Raw genomic sequence first — 23,334 nt, 5'->3', positions numbered from 1 at the left:
TAGCCTCCACACCGGCCCCAACAGCGCTAAGGATGCCTGGCTTCACCCTGGGGGTGCCCAGGAGTGGACACTTCACAGGGAAAGCCAGGAGGGGTTCCACAGCGGTATGAGTATCAGCGCCAGGAAACCGCAAAGGCGACACCGCAAGGTGGCCGTCTGGTGACAGTGCGCTCTATAAGTACCTTGACATTTACATTTACATTTACATAAGAGCTGACCCCTGTGGGACCCCACATTGAACAGGCAGGGATGGAGATAGAAATTCGCCCAGTTTGACCCTCTGTTCCCTCTGATCAAGGAAGGAGGCCAGGAGACTCAAGGCCGCGCCTTCCACCCCTATCTCCCTAAGACGAGATGTTAAAGTCGAGGGGGATAGGGTGTCAAAGGCTGCTGTCAGGTCTAACAGGACCAGAAGAGTAGTATGGCCAAGATCGACCTCCTTACGGATGTTATTCAACACGACTGTAAGAGCCGACTCCGTGCTATGAAACCTCCGAAAACCATGTTGGGACTGATCCAGGAGACCCGAGGTATCCAAGAAAGCCGTCAGATGTTCATTTAAATAAGTCTCCAGCATCTTCGCTGGTGCTGGAAGCAATGAGATGGGTCGAAAATTCTTAAGAATTTCAGGGTCCAACGTTGGCTTTTTTAGAAGAGGCTTAACCACAGCACTCTTCCACACGGTAGGATATACACCTTCCTGTATTGCCCTGTTCATGATATCCAAAAGAGGGGGCAGTAAGGTCTCCCTGCAATCCTTAAGGACTTTAAGAGGGCATGGGTCCAGAGGGGACCCCGACCTGGTCTTACTCAGCAGCATGTCAAGCTGGCATAAGGAAAGCGGGGGAAAGTTGGACAGGCTCGCCATAGAGGTCCAGTTTTCATTTCCTAGGGGGGAAATGGCAAGAGTGATAGGGGGAGGCAGAGAAACCCTTTGCAGTTCCAGGGCAGAATAAATATCAGCTATTTTAGCATGGAAAAACTGGGCGATCCTATCACAGAGATCTTGGGAGCTGATAATAGGGTCGGGCATTTGCAGGGTGCACAGAGAATCAACAATTCTAAAAAGATCTCTGGGGGGGGAAAGAGCAGTAGTTAGCTTAGAAAAGTACTCCTGCTTTTCTTTAATTACCTCGGCCTTATACCTTTTCAAAAAAAGTTTATGCTTTTCCCTCTCTTGATTGTCCCAACTCGCCCTCCACAGCCTCACCTGCTTCCTGCTTCCTGCAGCCCTGCCTAAGGCGTCTCAGAGAGTCAGAAAACCAAGGGGCCGAAGGCCTCTTCCTAGCAGAGTAACGTAGGGAGACAGGGGCCAACAAATCAACAGCCCTAGCAATGGAGGAGGCAAATTCGCGAGCCGCCATGCTGATGTCCTTCACGGTGGCGGTCTTACTATCAAAGATTAGAGGAGCCAGGGTCTCGTTGGAAATCATCGTTTAAGTTCTTTACTACTAGGAAAACTGGGCCTAATATTAGCAGGAGAAGCCTGAAGCTCCAGTGGGACAGCCAAATGATCAGACCAGACCAATGAAATTGGCCAGTCAGTTGATATCCTCGGGTCATTAGAAAATACCCCATCCAGGATGTGACCTGCCTGATGAGTGGGGTTTTTGACCAATTGCTTAAAGCCACATGCGGACAACGAGTCCAGGAGGGATAAGGTTTCCCTGGAGTCAAGGTTATCCAGGTGAAAATTTAAATCCCCCAGGACTGTCAGATGCTCACATCCAAAATAAGGTTCTAAAAGATTAAGCAAGTTCTGACTGAACTCGGTTCTAGATCCTGGCCGTCTATAAATCAATATGCCCGCAAAAGGAGCAGCGAGATGGGAGGTTATTACAAAATGTAGGGCCTGAAAAGAATCTGAGGGGGCAGATAGGTTAGTAGTACGACAAGAATGAGACGTTTGGTGAAGAATCCCCAGCCCTCCTCCTCTACGTCCCACACGGTCCATTCTAACAAGCACATAGCCGTCAGGAATGGCATCGACCAAATCCGGGCCGGAGGAATCAGAGGCCCAGGTTCCTGTTAGGAAAACCCAAGAGCGCATTCTAACCAACACAAACTCGCTAAAGGCTATATTATTTTTCACCAATGATCTGACATTAATAAGGAAACCACTCTCAGTCCTGATGTTGAGAGGGGCATTAGACGTAATAGAAGGGCTAAAGGAAGGCGCACATTTTAACGGCGACGTACCTATTGGCAAGTAACAGCTACAACCTGTTACTTCGGAGGGCAAGAGTGATGACAATTTAATCGTGGGGGTCTGAGAGCAGCTGAATCATAATACGTATACGAATAGCTTACATTACTGACATCTTTATGCCCAGCCATGTCAGGGACTGCATAAGGACAGAAGTCCAAAAGATGTTGGAATTGGGAGTTATTGAGCCCTCAGATAGCCCTTGGGCTAGCCCAGTAGTCCTGGTACCCAAACCTCACACCCAGGGTGGCAAGAAAGAGATGAGGTTCTGTGTAGACTACAGAGGACTCAATGCAGTCACTAGGACTGATGCACATCCCATTCCCAGAGCAGATGAGCTCATAGATAAGTTGACCTCAGCCAAATATCTGAGCACATTTGATCTGACAGCTGGCTACTGGCAGATAAGGTTAGCTGAATCTGCAAAAGCCAAAACAGCATTTTCATCCCCTGGTGGGCACTATCAATTTATTGTAATGCCCTTTGGTTTGAAAAATGCACCTGCCACTTTTCAAAGGTTGGTGAACCAAGTCCTCGCAGGCCTGGATGACTTTAGTGCAGCATATCTAGATGATATTGCTGTCTTCAGCTCCACCTGGGAGGATCACCTGATCCACCTGAGGAAAGTTTTGGAAGCCCTGCAAAAGGCAGGACTCACTATCAAGGCTACCAAATGCCAGATAGGGCAGAGTCAGGTTGTGTACCTGGGCCACCTTGTAGGTGGAGGCCAGGTTCAACCACTACAGAGCAAAATCCAGACCATCATGGACTGGGTTGCTCCAACCACCCAGACTCAGGTCCGAGCTTTCTTAGGTCTGACTGGTTATTACAGAAGATTTGTAAAGGGATATGGATCCATTGTGACCCCCTTAAATGACTTAACCTCTAAGAGGATGCCCAAAAAGGTTCAGTGGACTGTCAGCTGTCAGAAAGCTTTTGATGACCTAAAACAGGCCATGTGCTCTGCTCCAGTGCTCCAAAGCCCCAACTATTCCAAAGAATTCATAGTTCAAACTGATGCATCCGAGGTGGGGGTAGGTGCTGTATTATCACAACTGAATGAAGAGGGCCAGGATCAACCAGTAGCTTTTATTAGCAGAAGGTTGACCCCCAGAGAGAAACGTTGGTCAGCTATAGAGAGGGAGGCCTTTGCTGTGGTCTGGGCTTTGAAGAAGCTGAGGCCATACTTGTTTGGCACTCAATTCATTGTTCAAACCGACCATAAGCCCCTCCTATGGCTAAAACAGATGAAGGATGAACACCCCAAACTACTCAGGTGGACCATTTCCCTACAGGGGATGGACTATACAGTGGAACATAGACCTGGGAGCAACCATGCCAATGCAGATGGCCTCTCCAGATATTTCCACTTAGAACAGGAAGACTCAACTGGTCAAGGTTAGTTTAATGTCCATGCGTTTGTGGGGGGGGGTTATGTAGGAGAGTGGCATCGACTGCATAGTTGCCCCCAACTTTTTGCTGATGTTTTGACTGTTTTTTGACTCCAGCCAGGCTGTGGCCCTGCTATCCAGGACCCCAGCCTATTTGCTTCCTCTCTAAACTAATGCGAGTAATTTAGGTACATACCAATTGGATACTGAGGACACCCTGTGAGCCCTTGTAGATGGTACCCTAGGTACCCAGGGAATGGGTCCCTCAGAGGCCTACCAGGGGCTGCAGCACTTATTGTGCCACCCCTGGGACAGCCATACAAACTGACACCACCAGACCACTACTGTAGTCTGGGTAAGGTGGTGCTTGCACCCCTTACAGGGATATAGGTATCCTGTATCCCACTTAAATACAACACATATATCCTCATAGGTCACCCCTAAGGCAGGCCTTGCTAATCCTACAAGGCAGGGTGCTGAGATATGTGTGAGGGGGAACCCCTACCTGAGTAGGGCCCCTCTGCATCCTTTGTTAAAACTATTGCGAGGTTGTTTGTAGTGCAGCCATACCATATGCTCTTAACCGCATTATAAGTAATCGCGATAGCGTGATAACTTGAGAGTGGCTGCACAGAACCATGTCATGTTTGGTGTCAAACATCGTGGAATTATACCCCCAATCCAGCCATGGGAATGAGGGCATGACTCCCCCTGCTAGAGGGGTGATATGGTAAAAGCGGCAGATTTTAGACACCAATTTAAAAGAGCACACATAGTACAAAATGGATGCTGCCCGCCACCCACACGATTCTGGCTGCCTGTTGCTGGGCAGAACTCCAGCCACGGCAGCTGGACAATAGGGATCTTGTTGTAGGGAGGTGTCCCCACCTCCCCAGACAGACTATGTGGATTGGAACTGGGAGGGTGCACCTTAGGATGTCTTTCAAACTTGCACACAGGCTTCTCCAGTGCCTACTTCTGCATACACCGCCTCAAACCGGTTCATGGGCATCCTGTCCCCTGCCCAGGTAGGAAACACACAAAGGGGAGAGGGTGTAGCCACCCTTTCCCGCCTGAACTCCCATTGGTGGGCTCTGATTTAGACACTCCCCTAATCCCTGGATAAAGGTGGGTGCAGGGTCCCCAGAGCCTCAGATTAATCTTGGACGAGAACTTTGCTTCAACGACTTGAACCTTCGACGAGCTGCCGCTCAGCTGAATGAAGAAATCTCCCTTGGGGTAAAGGAGTTACCCCCCTGCTTGGCAGGCACCTGAAACACTGCAAGTGACCCGGTTGGAACTCCGCTGCTCCTACGGACAACGAAGACTTCTGCCTACCCTGAGGTGGGTTCCCAAGCATCCCAGAGGCCAGTGAGTGTGCACAGCAAAGCTTAGCACCGTAGACCCCGTGGGTGCCGAGATAACCAATACCCCAGAACACCGGCCACCTCTTGCACAGCACACAAACCCGACCAGTGGGGAAGTTGTGCTTTGGCCCATCATTGAGCCAACCTCTCAGCATCACCTGTGCCAAAAGACGACACTCCAGCCCACTCCGGCGACCCGTGGGCTCATCTTTACGCACTCCGAATTGCTGCCTCACGCGGTCCCTTGTCTCTCGACTGGTGGGCCCTAGCGGAGGTCAATCCTTACTTTAAAGGGCTCCCCTGGTTGCTCCAGGCCGGCTCTACAGTCTCCTCACTGGAGACCTCGCTCAGATCTTGTGAGTCTGCACCGTAGCTGTTTTCTGATTCTTGCGTGGGTTGCGGTTGCCAAGGCTTAGTGGATCCAATCCGAACACTAACACCACAGTGGCCTACATCCTTCGTGGGCAGTAGCCCTCCAGAAGCTGGCCTTCCTTGAAGCCTCCTGGACCCTGTGGCTGCTGATCCAACCTACCCGTCTTCCACCTGAAAACACCCGACATTGAAGGGCTCTTTCTCCAAAGGCCCCTGGTCACTGGCTAGTGACCCAGACTCTGTCCCCTCTGCTTTCAGGTCCTTACCTTCAAGATCTACATCTTCAATCTGCACGACATCTACGACGCTTCACGCCAGCAGCAGTTCTTCACGTTTATCCATTGAAAACGAGACATCAACCCAACACCGAAAACGACTTATGCACCCGGCTTCCCTGGGGCAGGTAACAGTGGTACCTCGGTACTGTCGTGGGTGTGGGCCCTCCAAGAGCTTAACTCTAAACTCCTGAACTTGAGCTCCTGCTAGAAGTGTCCAGATTCTTGCAATTTCCAACCGTGACATTTATCATAGGGTTTAATAGGGATCCCGACTGTAGTTTAAACACTGCACACGCTTCCCGTGGGTTCCCTTTCTCACTACCTTGGGTGGTTTCGTAAGGGGCCAGCGATCCTAAGTGCCCTAGGCACTGTCTGCAGAACTGTCGTGGTTCTTATACCACTTTTTTAATATATGGTTTGGTCTCCCCCTGGGGCCCTGTGATTCCAGTGCTATTTATTGTTGTTATAAATGCTTTATTGAATTGTATCTGTACCTCCAGCCTCACAAGAGACTAGTGGGATTTGTTCTTAGAATAAATACATATATTTTGAATATATACCTGTGTGGACTACTCTTTCATTTGGTCATTCAAGAGGTTATCCATGGTAAAACAATAAGCTTAACACTCCTTCAAGACTTAGCCTGAAGGCTGCTCTCCACAGCTACCACTAGGATAGCTTTCTTTAAAGGTTGTCTTTTAACCTATCACCTTAAGAGTCGAATTGGACTGGTGCAAGGTGTCCCCTATAACTAGTGGACAGCATATGCCAGGCCAACTTCTCACAGCACACATGGCTATGTGCCATGTCGGCTCTTCGGATTTCTCTGCACCAAGATATGCAGCATGCAATGGCAGAGTGCATAGCCTTGCTGCAGCCCCTTAGGACCTTGTTCAGTACCTATGCCCTATGTACCAGGGGTACCATTTACTAGGGACTTACAGGGGTAGCTGGAGGGGTGCCAATCATGGTACAATGCTTGGGAAAGAGATGTGGCACTGGGAACCTTGTTAGCAGGGATCCAGTGCACTTACAGTTCGAAATCACATCAGGTAAAAAATAGCGGATAACCATGGAAAAAGAGGCACTTTCCTAAAGGAGCACTAAAGTAAAGTACTTTTTGAGACTAAAAACATGTTTGCCTTTCAGTATATGTTTTATGTTACAATGAAGAGGTCCCAGCATCCTGTTGAGCAATAAAGTTTGTAAAAGCCACAACAAAAACAAAAATTGCTGGAAGGCTGAAGACCAATGCCAGGCGTATTGGCTTTGCCAATGCTTGTTATTCTAATGAGTATTAGTAATTGATACAATTGCTTGGAGGCAGCAGTTACATTTAAGTTTCTATTTCAGGGAACAAACAGAAGCAGGAGTAATGATGGCGGTGGTACGAGGAGTAACCATGGCAGACGAAAATCCTCAAGCTTCAGAGTGAGCTCAGTGGCTGTCAGTCTCTGGCAAGGGCGAACCGTTGTTCCATCAGACACCAGAACAGAACTGAACAGAACAGAAATTCAACATGGAACTGACTTTTGTTACATAGAATTTGAAACTTTATCCTATAACTAGAAGACGATTTTGAAAATAAAGAGGAAGCAAGATGCAGGTTGTAGTATTTGGAGGACTACATTTTGACCAGCTAATGTTTAGATGGGAAATGTAGTTTTGTACAATGAAGGTTTTGATTGGCTGCTGTTTTCACACTAAAGAAAGAAGCCTAATCCTCGCCTCGGTGTCCTTAATAGAATTGTACATTTTTAGGACTCGCCTGCGTTGCAGCTTGCAAGCGCTGCTTCGCCTTGGCGAGATGTATTGTCATCGCTTTCGTGTCCGGCTCCTCTGGAAGCGGGGTTGGTGTCCGCCCTGTCGGCATTGCAAGGCTGCCCCGGGGGGTATTTTGTTTTCATCGCGCTTTTGAGGAAGCATTCTCTGCATTCCTTGTCTGCATTTTTGGCACTAAAATAAACGCACAACTCGTGGGCTCCAATGCCCCCGTAATTCGTTTCTAGTAACAGTTCCAGTGGGGCATGTGTTTGTGTTCTAAAAGGACACTATCTGTTCCTCGGCTTAGTGTTTCACCACAACGTTTTATCGGCGATGTTGTATTCAAAGTGGACACTTTACACACAGTACTACCTAAAAAAGATTAAACCGCCGTTTACATTAGTAGAACTAAAGCGCCACAGTAATACATCACGCATAGCGCGTTTTTTTGCAATTGTATTTCCCATCGGTGGTGTGATATTTTAAAATACGGCACTCACAGCGTTGTTCAATTCAACAAATGCGGCCCTTATATAGCTGCCTAAACATACAATTTTTGGGACAGCAAGGCGTATTTATTTGTTGTTGTTGCTGTGTCGCTTTTAAACAGTGTCTATGCTGTTGTGTCTGCTTACAACTCCTACTGGGATTTACATCAATCAACTTGACTCCGCCTATTTGGCTAAACCTAACTGTCTATTATTTTAGAGCCGGGCTCTTTACTAAACTTCTCCTGGATATTTTGTTTTCACTTGCTCGCGCTTTTAAGGAAGCATTCTCGGCGTTCCTCGTTCTTTAACCCGGGTGCTTCTCTCACGTCCATGCTGTGCACTTTGCTTGACAACATGGCCACTCCCTGGGGCTCTGATGGTGTTTGGGTGGACGCGGCCAACTATTTTCTGGGTCAGTTTCAGTGTTTTCTGTGTCTTTCCTTGAGTAAGTGACGTTATTTGCAGTAAATATGAGCCTTATCTGTCTGCTCTAAATGTGAGTGTTTGGTGTACACAATGGAGCACATTTCGGAGTCATGCGGCACTGCTTGGTGTCAATAGTGAGTAGTTTGCCTGCCTCCGTAGACACCGATTGTCTATATATAGAGGTGGCAGTGAATATTTCTAACCATATTTCTAACCATCTGTGGTGATTTGAAAGTAGTCGGTGTAAGTGAGAGCACCATGTTTATTTCAACATCCGCACAAATCGAGCTGCTCGGCGAGTTTGTAAACTTGACATGAGCGGCTCTGGGTCTGTGTGGGTGTTTGTCAATGCGTGTCTGTTCGGCTCTCACAGGCTGCGACGTTGCTGGTTTAGAGTTGCTGGGGCTGAGGCATTCTTGCATACACGTGTGAACATTGTGGGCCCCTCTGAGGCAGTTGTGAACGTTTTGGCGCTGTGAGGGCGCGCAATTTAAATATCTGTGTATTTTGCGCTCGGAGGATCTGGCGGTATGTTGAAAGTATGTGCATATTTTGGCCGTCAGGCGCGGGATGTGACCATATTAGTTATGAGCGCGCGCCGCCTGGTCTCTGAAGCTGTGTTGAAGATGAGGACAGGGTTGCATGCTATTAACATTGCAAATGACAATGTCTTTTATCATTGCAGGTTTTTTTAAACACAAATAAAAGGCATTGTCATTTACAATGCCAATAGCTCAAAATCTCGCGATTGCGAGACCTATTGCATTGCAAATTCTTGTTGACACTGTAGCTCAAAAACATTTAGATGTCGCACCTTACGCTATTGGCAGTTTGTTCTACCATTCTGCCTCCTTGGAAGCGCTTTTACTTTTTTAGAAATGATTTCATCTGAATTCATTGGGGGCTATTTTAGAGCATAAAAGTTCATCATACAGAAAGCAATCCAGTTAGCTTCCTATTACTTATGTATTTATGCATATTTACATAGCGCCGACATTACTCAAAGGGACCACAGCGCTTTACAGTACACATGGGTCATTCAAGAGAAATTAAAGAGGGTTCTGAATGACTAATATCACCAAAAAATAATTAAAGGAGGCTGAGAATTACAAAATAGTAATTCATTACAGAAAAGCAAAATGTGGAAATATACAGCACTGGCAAGGCCGATAAGTCAGGCTTATGTGGGCACCCATGGTGCATGCCAATAGCTCTTGTCCCGTGCACACCATCACAATGAAGCCAGGCCTATTGGCTTTGTGCCTTGGGTGCGAAGATCTGTCCTCCTAGCGCACGTGGTATTGTGAACCATAGAGCTTTCTTCTTTACCGTAGAGTTGTTGTTGCCTGGTACCTGGTGGCCATGATGGGACGGTGAGCATCTGTAGGCCTTGGCCTGTCGCGAACCTCATGACGTGCAAGGGACGGGTTTTAGATGTAGTCCCATATAGCGGTACGCTCTGTTGTGCCTGATTTAGACATGGCCGCCTCGGATAGTTATACACATGCGCAGACTGAAGCCTTCGCTTTCTGTGACTTCACCGGACGGCGTCCGCGCGCGTCTTGCGTCACGCATGTCTGTGCGTGGAGGGTGCGCGGGAAAGAGACCGGTGTCCGGGACAGGCTTGGGGGACAGGGAAGCGGCGCGGGAGCCTTGTGGGCCGGTAAGTGGGCCCGTGGATGGAGCTGGCGGCACTGGGTCTGCAGATGGTGAGAGGGCCATGGTGGAATGAGAGGTCCACGGAGGAATGAGAGGTCCACGGAGGAATGAGAGGTCCATGGAGGCTGGGGAGGTCCATGGAGGCTGGGGAGGGCCACGGAGGAATGAGAGGTCCACGGAGGAATGAGAGGTCCATGGAGGCCGGAGAGGTCATGGAGGAATGAGAGGTCCATGGAGGAATGAGAGGTCCATGGAGGAATGAGAGGTCCAATGTAGCCGGAGAGGTCCATGGAGGCCGGGGAAGTCCATTGAGGAGGGAAGAGGTTCAAGGAGGCTGTGAAGAGGTTCAAGGAGGCTGTGAAGAGGTTCAAGGAGGCTGTGAAGAGGTTCAAGGAGGAGGGAAGAGGTCCATTGAGGCTGAGGAGGTCCATTGAGGCTGTGAAGAGGTCCATTGAGGCTGTGCTGTGAAGAGGTCCATTGAGGCTGTGAAGAGGTCCAAGAAGGCTGTGCAGGGGTCCAAGGAGGAGGGAAGAGGTCCATTGAGGAGTCTGCAGATGGGGCGAGGTCCATGGTGGAATGAGGTTCATGGAAGCCGTAGAGGTCCAAAGAGGAGGGAAGAGGTGGCCTAGGAGGCTGGGGAAGAGGTGGCCTAGGAGGCTGGGGAAGAGGTGTCCTAGGAGGCTGGGGAAGAGGTGTCCTAGGAGGCTGGGGAAGAGGTGTCCTAGGAGGCTGGGGAAGAGGTGTCCTAGGAGGCTGGGGAAGAGGTGTCCTAGGAGGCTGGGGAAGAGGTGTCCTAGGAGGCTGGGGAAGAGGTGTCCTAGGAGGCTGGGGAAGCGGTGTCCTAGGAGGCTGGGGAAGCGGTGTCCTAGAGGTGTCCTAGGAGGCTGGGGAAGAGGTGTCCTAGGAGGCTGGGGAAGCGGTGTCCTAGAGGTGTCCTAGGAGGCTGGGGAAGAGGTGTCCTAGGAGGCTGGGGAAGAGGTGTCCTAGAGGTGTCCTAGGAGGCTGGGGAAAAAGGTGTCCTAGGAGGCTGGGCAAGCGGTGTCCTAGAGGTGTCATAGGAGGCTCGGGGAAGAGGTGTCCTAGGAGGCTGGGGAAAGAGGTGGTGTCCTAGGAGGCTGGGGAAAGAGGTGGTGTCCTAGGAGGCTGGGGAAAGAGGTGGTGTCCTAGGAGGCTGGGGAAAGAGGTGGTGTCCTAGGAGGCTGGGGAAAGAGGTGGTGTCCTAGAAGGCTGGGGAAAGAGGTGGTGTCCTAGGAGGCTGGGGAAAGAGGTGGTGTCCTAGGAGGCTGGGGAAAGAGGAGGTTTCCTAGGAGGCTGGGGAAAGAGGTGGTGTCCTAGGAGGCTGGGGAAAGAGGAGGTGTCCTAGGAGGCTGGGGCAAGAGGTGTCCTAGGAGGCTGGGGCAAGGGGTGTCCTGGGAGTCTGGGGCAAGAGGTGTCCTGGGAGTCTGGGGCAAGAGGTGTCCTGGGAGTCTGGGGCAAGAGGTGTCCTGGGAGTCTGGGGCAAGAGGTGTCCTGGGAGTCTGGGGCAAGGGGTGTCCTGGGAGTCTGGGGCAAGAGGTGTCCTGGGAGTCTGGGGCAAGAGGTGTCCTGGGAGTCTGGGGCAAGAGGTGTCCTGGGAGTCTGGGGCAAGAGGTGTCCTGGGAGTCTGGGGCAAGAGGTGTCCTGGGAGTCTGGGGCAAGAGGTGTCCTGGGAGTCTGGGGCAAGAGGTGTCCTGGGAGGCTGGGGCAAGAGGTGTCCTGGGAGTCTGGGGCAAGGGGTGTCCTGGGAGTCTGGGGCAAGAGGTGTCCTGGGAGTCTGGGGCAAGAGGTGTCCTGGGAGTCTGGGGCAAGAGGTGTCCTGGGAGTCTGGGGCAAGAGGTGTCCTGGGAGTCTGGGGCAAGAGGTGTCCTGGGAGTCTGGGGCAAGAGGTGTCCTGGGAGTCTGGGGCAAGAGGTGTCCTGGGAGGCTGGGGCAAGAGGTGTCCTAGGAGTCCAAGGAGGCCGGGGAGGAGGTGTCCAAGGAGGAGGGTAGGAGGGGAAAGGATGTCCATAGAGGCTGGGGAGAGGATGTTCACGAGGCCCATGGAGGATGTGTAGTGGAGGTGGGAGTCCTTGGAGGAGGGAGATATCTATGGAGTTAGGACAGGTGGTGGAAGGACTGGGGGCATCTCTAGTATAGTAAGGGATCCAGGTGTAGGAAGTGGTCAAGGCCCTGGGACTGAGCTGTGGAGGGAGAGGGAGCTTTGAGTCAGAGTTCAGTGTTAAGTTATGTTAATTTGATTTCTTAAGCGCAGCAGTTGCCCTGTGATGGCCTGGCGCTGAACACTCCCTAGCGGTTTGCTGAGGTGTATGGTGCCTATATGCTGAAAAGCCAAGTTTTCAGACCTTACCTAAAGGAGAGTAGCACGGTTGATTTTCTAATATGGAATGGAAGCTTGTTCCAGGCCCTAGCGGCGCTTGTAAGAAAATTCCTGCCACCCCAATTCGCATTTTTGGCTGGGGGTACGATCACTACTTCTGTTCCCATGGAGATGAGGGCCCTTCTGGGGACATACCATTGAAAACGGTGTTTCAGGTGGTCAGGCCGACTCCTTGGAGGGCCTTAAAAACTGAGCAAAGGGCTTTGAATTGAGTCTGTTGTTTGACTGGGAGCTAATGTAGCTGTTCTAATTCTTTCTTAATGGAGACGAACTTGTGTGTCCCAGTCAGCAATCTGGCGACTGCGTTTTGCACAAGTTGGAGTCTATTTAGGGGCTTTTTTGGGGGATATTCAGATTAAGACAGTTGCAGTAGTCCAACCGTGACATGGGAGCAGATGGGAGTATGGTGGGGATGTATGCTGCGATAGTGTGAGAGAGAGCCCAAATGGGTGGAAGGATGGTGGTAATGCATGGAAGACTGTGGGGGACGCTGGGGATCTTATTCAAGAAAGCCGGCAAGAGTGGATATTGTGTTACTGTGCCCCCTGTGGGAGAGTGGCAATCATAGAGCCTAAAATGTGTGTTAAAAGACATTGGACTTGGTGGAATAGAGGTCCTGGGGATGGAGGGTGCAGCAGTGGTGTATGAGACGGGGAGAGGTACATGGTGTCTCTGCGATAGGTCCCTCCAGGTATGTATAGCTGTCAGTGGTGAAGGCGCTGGGGTTTCCGTGGGATACTGAGTGGTGGGCTGTCCTGACGTCCTGGACTGTACAAGGATCCAGGGATGTGCACAGTGGTGGAGGCACAGGAGCTTTTGTGGGGGTAGAGAGAGGTACAAGGAAAGGGGGGCACTTGGGTCCTGCATTGCCTTTAGATTGAACAATGAGGATGGTGGTGAAGGCTCTAGGGCAGATCTATGAGAACTGCTTCTGATCAGTGAAAATCGTACAAAGCTAATAATGACTTTGATCGTTGTTGCAGCAGTGACCGCATTAGTGACCAGACCTTGCAGGATTCTAGTAGTGACCACCCAGATGTATTTCACAATATCAAGCAACAAAATACAGTCTGTAGGAAGGTGGGTTTCTGTTAAATTACCACCCCCGTGTTTTTTTACCTGATCTTGATGCACTTTGACTGAGTGTGCACTGGGTCTCTGCTAATCAGGTTTCCAGTGCCTGTGTTCTTTCCAAAAACGGTACCTTTCTTTTCACAATTGGCACACCTCTGGCAACAGATACAAGCCCCTTGTAAAAAGTACCAGTGGTACCGAGTGCCTTGTGACCAGAGAGGGTCTCTGAGGGCTGCAGTATATATTGTGCCACCCTCCGAGACCCTTCACCAAACACATACCCACTGCCATAGCAAACTGGGTGTTTTGGTGCAGCTAAAACTGAAGTCGACATGTCACACATCCCTGTGTGTAGGAAAAAGAGCTCCTGTAAACTATAGATAAATGATTTTATTTAATGTGTTCAGCATTATATTAAATTTTGGCACTGGGTATGCATTCTTTTATCATTTTCAGATAAAGTTGTGGCTACTCCTGACTAAGGCGTGTACGCCGAAACACGCGTGGAAGATCCAAATCATTGCCACATTTTGTTTTTTAATGTGTTTTCATAAAAAAAATCATAAATCATGTTTTGAATAATATGTATTTTTTTAATAAAATTATGATGTTTTTAAGAATTGGTTAATAAATAATTTGAAATATATCCTAACATTTCTTGATCTGTTGCGTTCTATATAGATACATTTATTGTGTTTTGTTAAACTGTTAAGTTGCCTAGGAGCTCTTTTTAGGTCTTGCCTGGCGTATGCTGCACACATGCGCAGTCTCGCTGGCGAAATTTAACGTTTTGGGGTATTTTCAGTAACCGGCTTCAAGCCCCGCCCCTCTTTTCCATTGACTGGCGTCACTGTTTATGCTAAACGGTGGCCAGCCATTGGGAAAACAGGTGTTTGTGACGTTTTCGTCTGGCTTTCTGAGCCGTCCCTTTTGGATGGGCTCGTCTGCCTTCCTTTTGCCGTGAAAGCTTTCTTATCTTTATGGGGCCATGTGTTTCAAACAAATGGCCCCATAAAGACAAGAAAGCTTTCGCGACGGATGAAAGTGAAAGCGGACCGTGCTTGTTGACATTGGGAAGCGGTGCAAGACAACTTTACTTTGTTGTAGTAAGAAGTGTAGTGGAGAGATGTAACTTGATCAGTATATGTACATTCAGGAGATGTTTTTGCACTCGCTTTTCACATGGTACCGATAGCTTGGTTCTAATGACAAATGTTTGAGATTCATAAATGGCGAATAGCTCGTCAACTGTGACGTCATGCCTCCATGATGCTTGGGTGATGTAGTTTTGCTCCTGCTACATGGTCGCGATAAGTAATGGAACGTGGATAAAAACGAATAGGTGCAACTACGCCCGAAACGGGTAACTTAAGTGTAACATATTATTAGCTGGAAGTCTGGTGAGTCAGAGTATATTGCGGTTTATCCTCCCTTCTTTCAAAGAACCTATCGAGTTGAGCGTTCTAGCGCCGCACTTTAAACTCCATTCCGCTCAACAATCAAACCATAAGGGCCTCAGAACTGGAATGATGGTGTCTTTGTTTTACGATGCATTAACAGCAACTCGGCACAAATGCACTTTCAACTTCTCCTCATGCTGTGCAAACTCACAACAAAGGGCTTTCCTTGCACTGTGCGAAGAGAGCAGAAGGGGAACGTTTTATATGCCAGGGAGACCTATGTATTCATTTCAAAAGAAGTCCTTTTCGCTCGCTAGATGGTAAATAAATATTGTATATATTTATGGAATACGGATGGATTAATCAGTGATGCCTCTTATAGCTTTAGCATCCTTCCCCCATCCTGAACTGTACCATTCACTGATGCGCTATAATTTATCGATCTGCCGTAGTTTGACAATGCCGATCCTTGCCTGCATTCTGCACTGTGCACGTGCGCTGAGGCGTCCGCTGAGCTCCAGCAGTGCAGTGCGCCTCTATCTTGGCTCCCGTGATGCACCTGTAGTAGCCCAGTGCGAGTACATCCACGTAGCTCCCACAATGGCTTCTGATTTTGGGCGCACTTTGGCTGTCTCAGCAACGAGTCAGCAACCGAGCTCTCTCGATGCCCCTCGCTCTATTCTATTTGAATTATCTGCAGAAAGCACTCCAAGAGCGTGCTTCTTGTCAGCACGGTCTGTATATGGACTTTAAGCAGGGATTTAAGTGGGCCGAGATGGTCCCTATCGGGCTCTCCATTTATACCCTCAGGGTGAAGCAAGAAAAAGAAAATACTTAACTCTGCAATAGTTCCACCCAGAGGCGCAACTAGAGCCACATTTTAGAGAGGGGGGGGGGCTACTAGAAATTTGGGGGGGGTGGGGGTAATTCTTCCAGCGGTAGTCTGAGTGCAGATCTAGGGGCTCTAAGAAGAGGTGGAAAAAGCCTTGTTAGCAAGTGTTGGTCTTTTAAAAACCTGTGAAGTGCTCGGGTGAGCTGTGTGTGTGCCCGGGAAGCTGTCTCAGCCCGGCTGCTACACACGAGGGGAGGTGTTGTGGGGGGGGGCACGAGGGGGGGCTGAAGCCCTTTCAGCCCAATGGACGTTGCACGCATGGTACCATCCCACACTGCTTTTGATGCAACTTCTGGGACTGTGTTTCAGTTTTATACAGTGTAAACTTGGAACGCTTTACATGAGCACAAGTTACATTACACAATGACCCACTTTGAATCACCGGATGTTGAGCCGACGTCGGGCCTTACCCCACAACCTCGCCCACAAGAACTGAAGCATTTTTAAAATTGTATATAACAGTCATAGTTGTTGCTTATTTATCGTATGCAATTTACAACCTTTGACAAAGCCAGTAGCTCTGGCTTGTTGTAGGTGTAATGTTACTTGTGTTATATATCTGGATCAGTACTGCACTGGGAACAGAAACCGGCCCTTGCAAACTGCTCGGCCCCCCCCTCCCCCCCAACACCTCCCCCCCACCTCCCCCGCTCTGTTGGGAGGGGGGTGGTGCAACTGAGCTGTTTGAGTGCCGGTTTCGGCCGATTTTGTTATGGGGGCCGATATTGCCAACCCCCAGTAACAACAAGCATTTGCAATGCAATAGGTCTTGCAGTTGCACGAGTTAAAGCTATAGGCATTGTAAATGACAATGCCTTTTATTTATGTTTTTAAAACAAACAAATATAAAAGGCATTGCTATTTGCAATGTCAATAGCTCAAACTCGTGTAAATGCAAGACCGATTGCATTGCAAATGCTTGTTACTACATATATTTACCCTGTCCTAGGAATTGTCTTATCAAATGCTCCTACAATGCCTACGTCCGTTCACAGAAATTGTAAGTGCATTGAAGCTATATTGAGTACATGGGCTGTGAGTTTGACATTACGAACTCCACAGCTCTATGATAGCTTTACTGAATGTAGGCTCTGTCCATAAAGAAACCTTCAAGAAGAGCTCCAGTGCCCTGCTGAACTGCACAACCTGACCTTCCTCTGCACCAGACGCCTCTTGCCCAAGTCAAATTAGCCCACCGGTCCTAAGAAGGTTCCTCAGCAGTCCTGAGCTCGAGCCCACCCCGGAGAGACCTCTCCTGGACTCCACTACAATGCCTGCAGCCTCAACATGAAGGGTCCCCCAACCGCAACCGTCCCCGGAAAGGATCTTCTGACCTCAAACGACACTTCGCAGCCCCCAAGCCTTGTGGAGCCTGAGTGGTGCCCGTCAACATCCCAACTTACATCTAGAGCCACCAGTTCCCTTCATCCAGCTTCCTGGTCCGAGGCTGCAGCCTATGTTCAGAATCTTCTGTCTCCATTGCTTTACATTGGGTGGCCAATGCTGTGTTGGCACTCTGCACCCAGTCGCCTCTGTGCTGCTGAGCGAGTGTAAAAAAAAAAAAAAAAAAAAAAGAATTTTGTTTGAGTTTCAAGAAAAGGCACGTCATAAAGCTGCCACGCAGGGCGGCATACAATCAACCACAATAAAACAAACAATCAACCGAGTGAGCTGAGGGTGTGTGTTTGGTGCTGCCTTGTGCCCCCCCCCATCCCCACCCCCCCCAATGCTGGTCCTAACCCTTTAAGACCCCCCAACTCAGATTTTACCTACCATCAACCAGCACCTCTTTGTATGCCCCCAGTCTCCATTGACTAACATTGGTCCCAGTGACTGGAATTGACCTCTGCACCTGGCAGTCCCAGTGCTGCTGGTGGTGCAGTCTCTACTTTTACCGGACCCTTGCCCAGTGTTGGTTCTAAAACCCAAATGCTGGAATTTTTAGTTTGTGTACTTACCTGTAAAAATACAACCTTGTTTTTCCACCATAGGTTAACATTGATCTGTTTGAGAAATGCAATGGACACTTTTTAGGTCTCGGGACCATCCGGTCTGCCGAAGGCAGAACCGAAGTCCGGAGATTTAATGTTTCTGAGAGTGGCTCTTTAGCCCGCCTCTCTTTATGGCTCTCCTCCATTGGCTGGCTTCCTAAACGGAGGCCAGCCATTGAAGGAGAGAGCCGTCCCTCCAAATAGGCTCCGTCTTTTTCAGGCGTGTTCCATGCTGTTCTTTCCACTTTTTAGCCACACCCTTTCTCAGGCGTGTTTTTCTCTCCTCCAGCCAATGGCAAGAGGAGAGAAAAAGAAACACGGCCCCGAATCTGAAAACGCCGCTGCGTTTCTCCGAGGCATTTCTGCTTCGCCTGGGAGAAAGGCAGTGGTGTGCTTGTTCTAAAATGTTTGCATGTATGGAACCTCTACCCAAAAGAGGTGACATGGCATGTTTTCAGTTTTTTTTATTCGGGTCAGTCCTTATAAAAGCTGGACTACTTCAGGATTGTTAGCCTGCATTTATTTATTTAAAATACTCGTGCCACGCCAGCCGTGAGAAATTACGCGTTGGCAAGCACAAGCCACCTTTCGCTTTTCTAAGCATGATTACGGTGGAAACTACTGCACGACTCCGAAATATCAGTGCAATACAGCTTGGTAGAAAGTTTCAACACAAGTAGTAGTGCAATGTCATAAGACCTCCAACCTCCTTCCCATTTGAAACTTTTGGCAAATTAAATGTGTTCTTTTCGATTGCCCGGAGGCAGGGAATGGTTGCACGTTGCGTTTCGCACATTGAATAAGTCAACCCATTTTCCAAAGTGAAATAAAAGCAGCATTTTTACACTTTTACTTTTCATATTATAACGTCTTTCCAAAGCAACGGTAACGATGCGAACCTGGCCGGGCTGGCCCTCATATACGCACTCTTTAACTTGCTGCTTTTTTAACTACCAGGACGAGTCTAATGGAATGGGCGATGGGCCTACTGTGCAGCGGGGCTTCTACCACGGCCCGACAACAGACCTGCTACCAGCCCTATTGTGATGCGCTAGCAGAAGCCCCGTCGCGCTCGAAAGAAAGGCCTAGAGTTCTCCACCGGCGACGTCCGCCATCACAAATCCCTTCACCGGTTTGACTCCGTAGGCACCCCCCCCCCTCTCCTGTGTAAGCACCTCCCTCCCAGTCTGGGCCGCCCCCTGACTGAACGGGTGGAGACGCCGCACATGAGTGTCGTTGTGACAGGTAGCAGTACGCATGCGCGGCACGGTCGCCATTTTGGCGGCTGAATAGTAGTCGGGCGGATAATAGAGCGGTGGAACCAGGCCCCGCACACTGCACCGTGCGCGGGACGGACAGCGGCAACCGTGCCATAGCGAGCAGGAGGAGGGGCAAGAGGGGGAGCAGCGCCCGGCTCCAGACATGGCCAACATCGCCGTGCAGAGGATCAAGCGCGAGTTAAAGGAAGTGCTTAAGAGTGAGGAGGTGAGTGCTGACAGCTCGCGACCCCACGGGGAAACAACTTGTGCTCCTCCCGCGGTGACACCTTGCTTGGTTACTCGGCTAGACCCTCTGGGAGACATTCTCCATGTAACGATACCTTACTTCTCTGGGCTCCTCCCGTGGTGACACCTTGCTTGGTAACTCGGCTAGACCCTCTGGGAGACATTCTCCATGTAACGATGCCTTACTTCTCTGCCACCACTTCCATTGGACAGACCTTGCTGTGGAGGAGACACGTGCCGGCCCCCTTTTAGGTAAATCTCCTAACCTCAATCCGCAGAGATGTTACTTTGTACCAAATTATGGGTGTCAGTACTTTGTAAGTCTTGGGTTCTCCTGGGTTCTTGCCATCTCCCTTTAGGCTTGATATATCCCCTTCTCCCAGTAGTGCCTTGTTAAAAAATAAATTGAGTGGAGTAAGTGTCTCTACCGACATCTGGCAGCCTGAGATCTCTAGCCCCGTGATGAGTCTCCCACGCACGTGGAGTTACTCTGGTGGTCCCTTTGCCCCATGGTTCCCCGAACTCACGTTCCCCCAGGCTGACCCTAGTGTGCTGGATGGGCGTTGTGCTAATCAGAGGCTAGGCTTTGACAGGAGGCTTTTGACACGCGTGTGCAGAGCCCCCACACTACCAGTCTCAGCCGACACATAGATCTTCAAAGATGCTTGCAGCAGGGGTAGGTTTGGAGCAGGCTTTGAGAAGGGCCTAACCGGCGTAGGTTTTGTGAATATAGAGCTGTGGACTGAAAATGGTTGATTGTTTTACGCGGCGAGCAATAGGTGCATGGACTCGTTATGTGGAAGGGCAGGTCGCACTGTCTTTTTGTAAAGGATAGTAGCATGGACGTGACCAGTATTCGGGATACAGCTGGAAAGGGTATGTTATGTTAATTTGTATAGCGAACTAGTCATCCGAGAGGGTATCTTGGCTCTTGGAAAGAGTTGTAGGTGTGAGGTCCCCAAGGTGCTTGTATGAAGATCCAGGCCTCAATTTCTTGCTGAACTTGAAAAGTGAGGAGGAGGCTCTGATGTTTTGGGTGATGAAGAGCGTAACAGTTTGGTAGGTTGGTGAAAATGTGGCTGTTCAGGTATTCTGGTCCTGTGTTTTGTATGACTTTGTATTTGTGCGTGAGAAGTTTGAATTGACTGCATTTGTGAATGGGGAGCCAGTGAAACTTCTTGAGGTGCGGTTTGATGTGGGTGTGGCGTGGGAGGTCGAGTATCAGTCTTGCAGCAGTGTTCTGGATGGTTTGGAGTCTTCGCAGGAGTTTGGCGATTCTGGCATAGAAAGTGTTGCCGTAGTCAAGTCTTCTGATGAGTGCTTGCGTGAGAGTCCGTCTGGTGTTATGAGACAACCATTTGAAGATCTTTCATAGCATGTATAGGAGGTAGAAGCAGAAGGTACACATTGCGTTGACTTGAGCCGTCATGTTCAGCTTGTCATCTAGGAATATCCCTAGAATTCTAGCATGGTCTGTGGGTTTGGCTGCTAGTCCTAGCCCCAATAGCTGCCTTGTGGACTCCCATGGGGAGGTCTTGTTGCTAAAGACCAGTTGTTGGAGTTTAGCCTGCAGGCAGTTGGTTAGCATCTAGTCTTCTACCATGGTCATGCAGTTCGTGAAGTTGGTCTTGGTTGTCTTGTCCATCAGGGATCGGGTGTGTTGGATGATGACGGTGATGTCTTGTAATCAGACTATGTTGGCGTGCAATGTCATGTATATGTTGAGAAGGGTGGGGCTGAGGGACGATCCCTGTGGGATTCCGCATATCTTTGTCTTGGTCTTTGATGTGAAAGGTGACAGACTGACCCTTTGGGTTTTTCCTGTGAGGAAGAAACATACCCATTTGAGAGTAGATCCTTGTATGTCAGTCTCATGGAGTCTTCTGATGAGGGTGTAAGGGGAGATGGTGTTGAAGGCAGCGGAGAGGTCAAGCAGGATGAGGTTGGATGTTTCTCCTCTGTTCGGGATGATTCGAATGTTGTCAGTGGCCACGATGAGTGTTGTTTCGGTGCCGTGGTTCTTTCTGAATCCTGGTTGAGTGTTGTCTGGAAGATGTTCTAGTTGGAGGTGAGTTGCTTTTGATGGCTTTCTCAAGCACTTTGTCTGGCTATAGGAGCAGGGAGTTGGATCAGTAGTTACTCAATTGGTATGGGTCGGATGTGGACTACTTGAGTATCGCTTTGATTTTTGCAAGTTTCCATTTAACCCGGAAAAGTGGCCGCCATGATGGAGGTGTTGATGAGGTGGTCAGGGTGATGCTGATTGGTGATTTTCCCGGTTGTAGATGTAATGGGGGCATGGGTCCGTTGGGTGCCCCCGAGTGGATGGTCTGCAGGATTGTCGGTGTTGTTTCTGGTGAGGGTTGTCCATTCAGTCAGGTGGCCATCTTGGTTGGTGGTGGGTAGGTTAGCAAAAAAGTTCTCTGAGGTTGGGTTGGTGTGGGAAGTTGCTGTAGATGGTTATGATTTTTCTATGGAAGCAGTTGGATAGGTTGACAGTTGTTGGGATGCAGCGATGATGTTGACAGTGGCTAAGAGCAAGGTGAAATTCTTAACGCTTGAGAAAATCTTATCACAGCTTTTGGACCCTCCTTTGACGTGGTTAAAAAATTAGCATAGTTGAAGAGTTTATTATTCTGCTTTGCAAATTGAGTAGCAGTATTAGACCTTTTAGTGTAGTATAACTAACTCGCTCTATGGTCAATTGATGAAAGAGGTAAGGTTTTAAAATGAATTCTTGTGAGCACCTATTTCATCCCACCCAGACGGTAAGTTGTCTGCTTTGTCCCTATAGGAGTTGGGTTCATTTTATTATTTCTACAGGAGTGGAATTTGAACGCTCGGTGTAGAAGCTTTACATCTCCTTCCTGATGTAGGCTATTTCTTAAATAAAGTGTTCCTTTGGTACAGGTATGTACAGTCATTCTCTCCACCTCTTACCTAATGCCCAGTTTCACACGCAAGGACAGCCATAAGCAACAAAGAGACCAGTTAACATTTAAACAGGAGGTGAAGTGGGTGCCACTTCTGCTTTGGCTCCCAAGATCAATGTGTATGTGTCTAGATCTGTGTGGGTGTGTGGCTCTCTATGTGGGTGTGTGGCTCTCTATGTGGGTGTGTGGCTCTCTATGTGGGTGTGTGGCTCTCTATGTGGGTGTGTGGCTCTCTATGTGGGTGTGTGGCTCTCTATGTGGGTGTGCGGCTCTCTATGTGGGTGTGCGGCTCTCTATGTGGGTGTGCGGCTCTGTATGTGGGTGTGTGGCTCTGTGTATGTATGTGTGGCTCTGTGTGTGTGGCTGTGTGTGTGGTTCTATGTGTATCTAAGTATCTTTGTTTCTAAGTAATAAACATACAAAAAGTAATATTTTTACAAATTATTGTCTTGGATTTAGTAGTGTGTGCAATCATTCCTTGTCTGACTGTGCAACAAATGCTTAACAGAACCCACTGATAAGCCTAACTGCTCTCCTACACTACCACAAAAGAGAGCGTGCAGATTATCTTCTTAAACCTCTGTAAAGCCTCTCTCTGGGAATCCACTTAACTCTGCACGCTATACCTTACTTTAGTATAGTATATACCGAGCCAGTTTCTACACCATCGGCCAACATTATGTACCTAGTACTTGGTTTGCATTACACAAATGTAGTGTTGCATAGGTTTAGATTTATTACTGTTAGCTCAATTTTTACACACATTTGAGCTGTGTAATGGCTTTAGGCATCTCTTTAGGATATGCAGATGTTCAATTAAAAATCTATACCTATCTATATGTACTTACCTTCATGGTGTTGTGGTTGCCGATATTCTAAATACAGTATTTTGACAGGACAGAATTTAAAACTCGCCATTGTGATAGAACACCAATCACCCTAACGCATAACTAATAAAACAGCAGCGACGGCAGCCGCTGCCACTTGGCGCAAAGCAAATACTAACAGCCATAAATTCCCCTTACAATGAATGATGATCGAAAGCAGTTTTAAATATGGCTTGTATTTTCAATTGTTTTGTTATGAAACGCCAGTATACCACTTTCTCACAATACAAATGTTTCTATTAAATATTTTTTTATTTTGAGTAAAAACAGCCCAAAACATCTTTTCTTCACACTCTGTATGAC

At 48.8% G+C, this 23,334-nt stretch overlaps 1 protein-coding gene and 1 long non-coding RNA gene across 4 annotated transcripts in view; both read left to right on the top strand.

The window, feature by feature from the left end:
- The window catches only part of LOC146839404 (uncharacterized), a 54,844-nt gene extending 47,511 nt beyond the window's left edge, over positions 1 to 7,333 (top strand). Inside the window, exon 4 of one of the 2 annotated variants that reach the window (XR_014981071.1) lies at positions 6,968 to 7,333. This is a non-coding gene — a long non-coding RNA (uncharacterized LOC146839404). The remainder of the gene's footprint in view (positions 1 to 6,967) is intronic. The other variant, XR_014981072.1, reaches the window with a different exon arrangement.
- Positions 7,334 to 9,765: 2,432 nt separating this feature from the next.
- Positions 9,766 to 23,334, top strand: part of SSRP1 (structure specific recognition protein 1) — a 168,038-nt gene continuing 154,469 nt past the window's right edge. Inside the window, exon 1 of one of the 2 annotated variants that reach the window (XM_085651439.1) lies at positions 9,766 to 9,958. The gene's annotated coding sequence lies outside the window, so the exon portion shown is untranslated. The remainder of the gene's footprint in view (positions 9,959 to 23,334) is intronic. The other variant, XM_085651440.1, reaches the window with a different exon arrangement.

Source organism: Triturus cristatus, chromosome 4_1, assembly GCF_964204655.1.
Source record: "Triturus cristatus chromosome 4_1, aTriCri1.1, whole genome shotgun sequence".
NCBI classification, from domain to species: domain Eukaryota; kingdom Metazoa; phylum Chordata; class Amphibia; order Caudata; family Salamandridae; genus Triturus; species Triturus cristatus.
The sequence above is the reverse complement of the archived record's forward strand: the minus strand, read 5'-3'. Positions and strand labels throughout refer to the sequence as shown.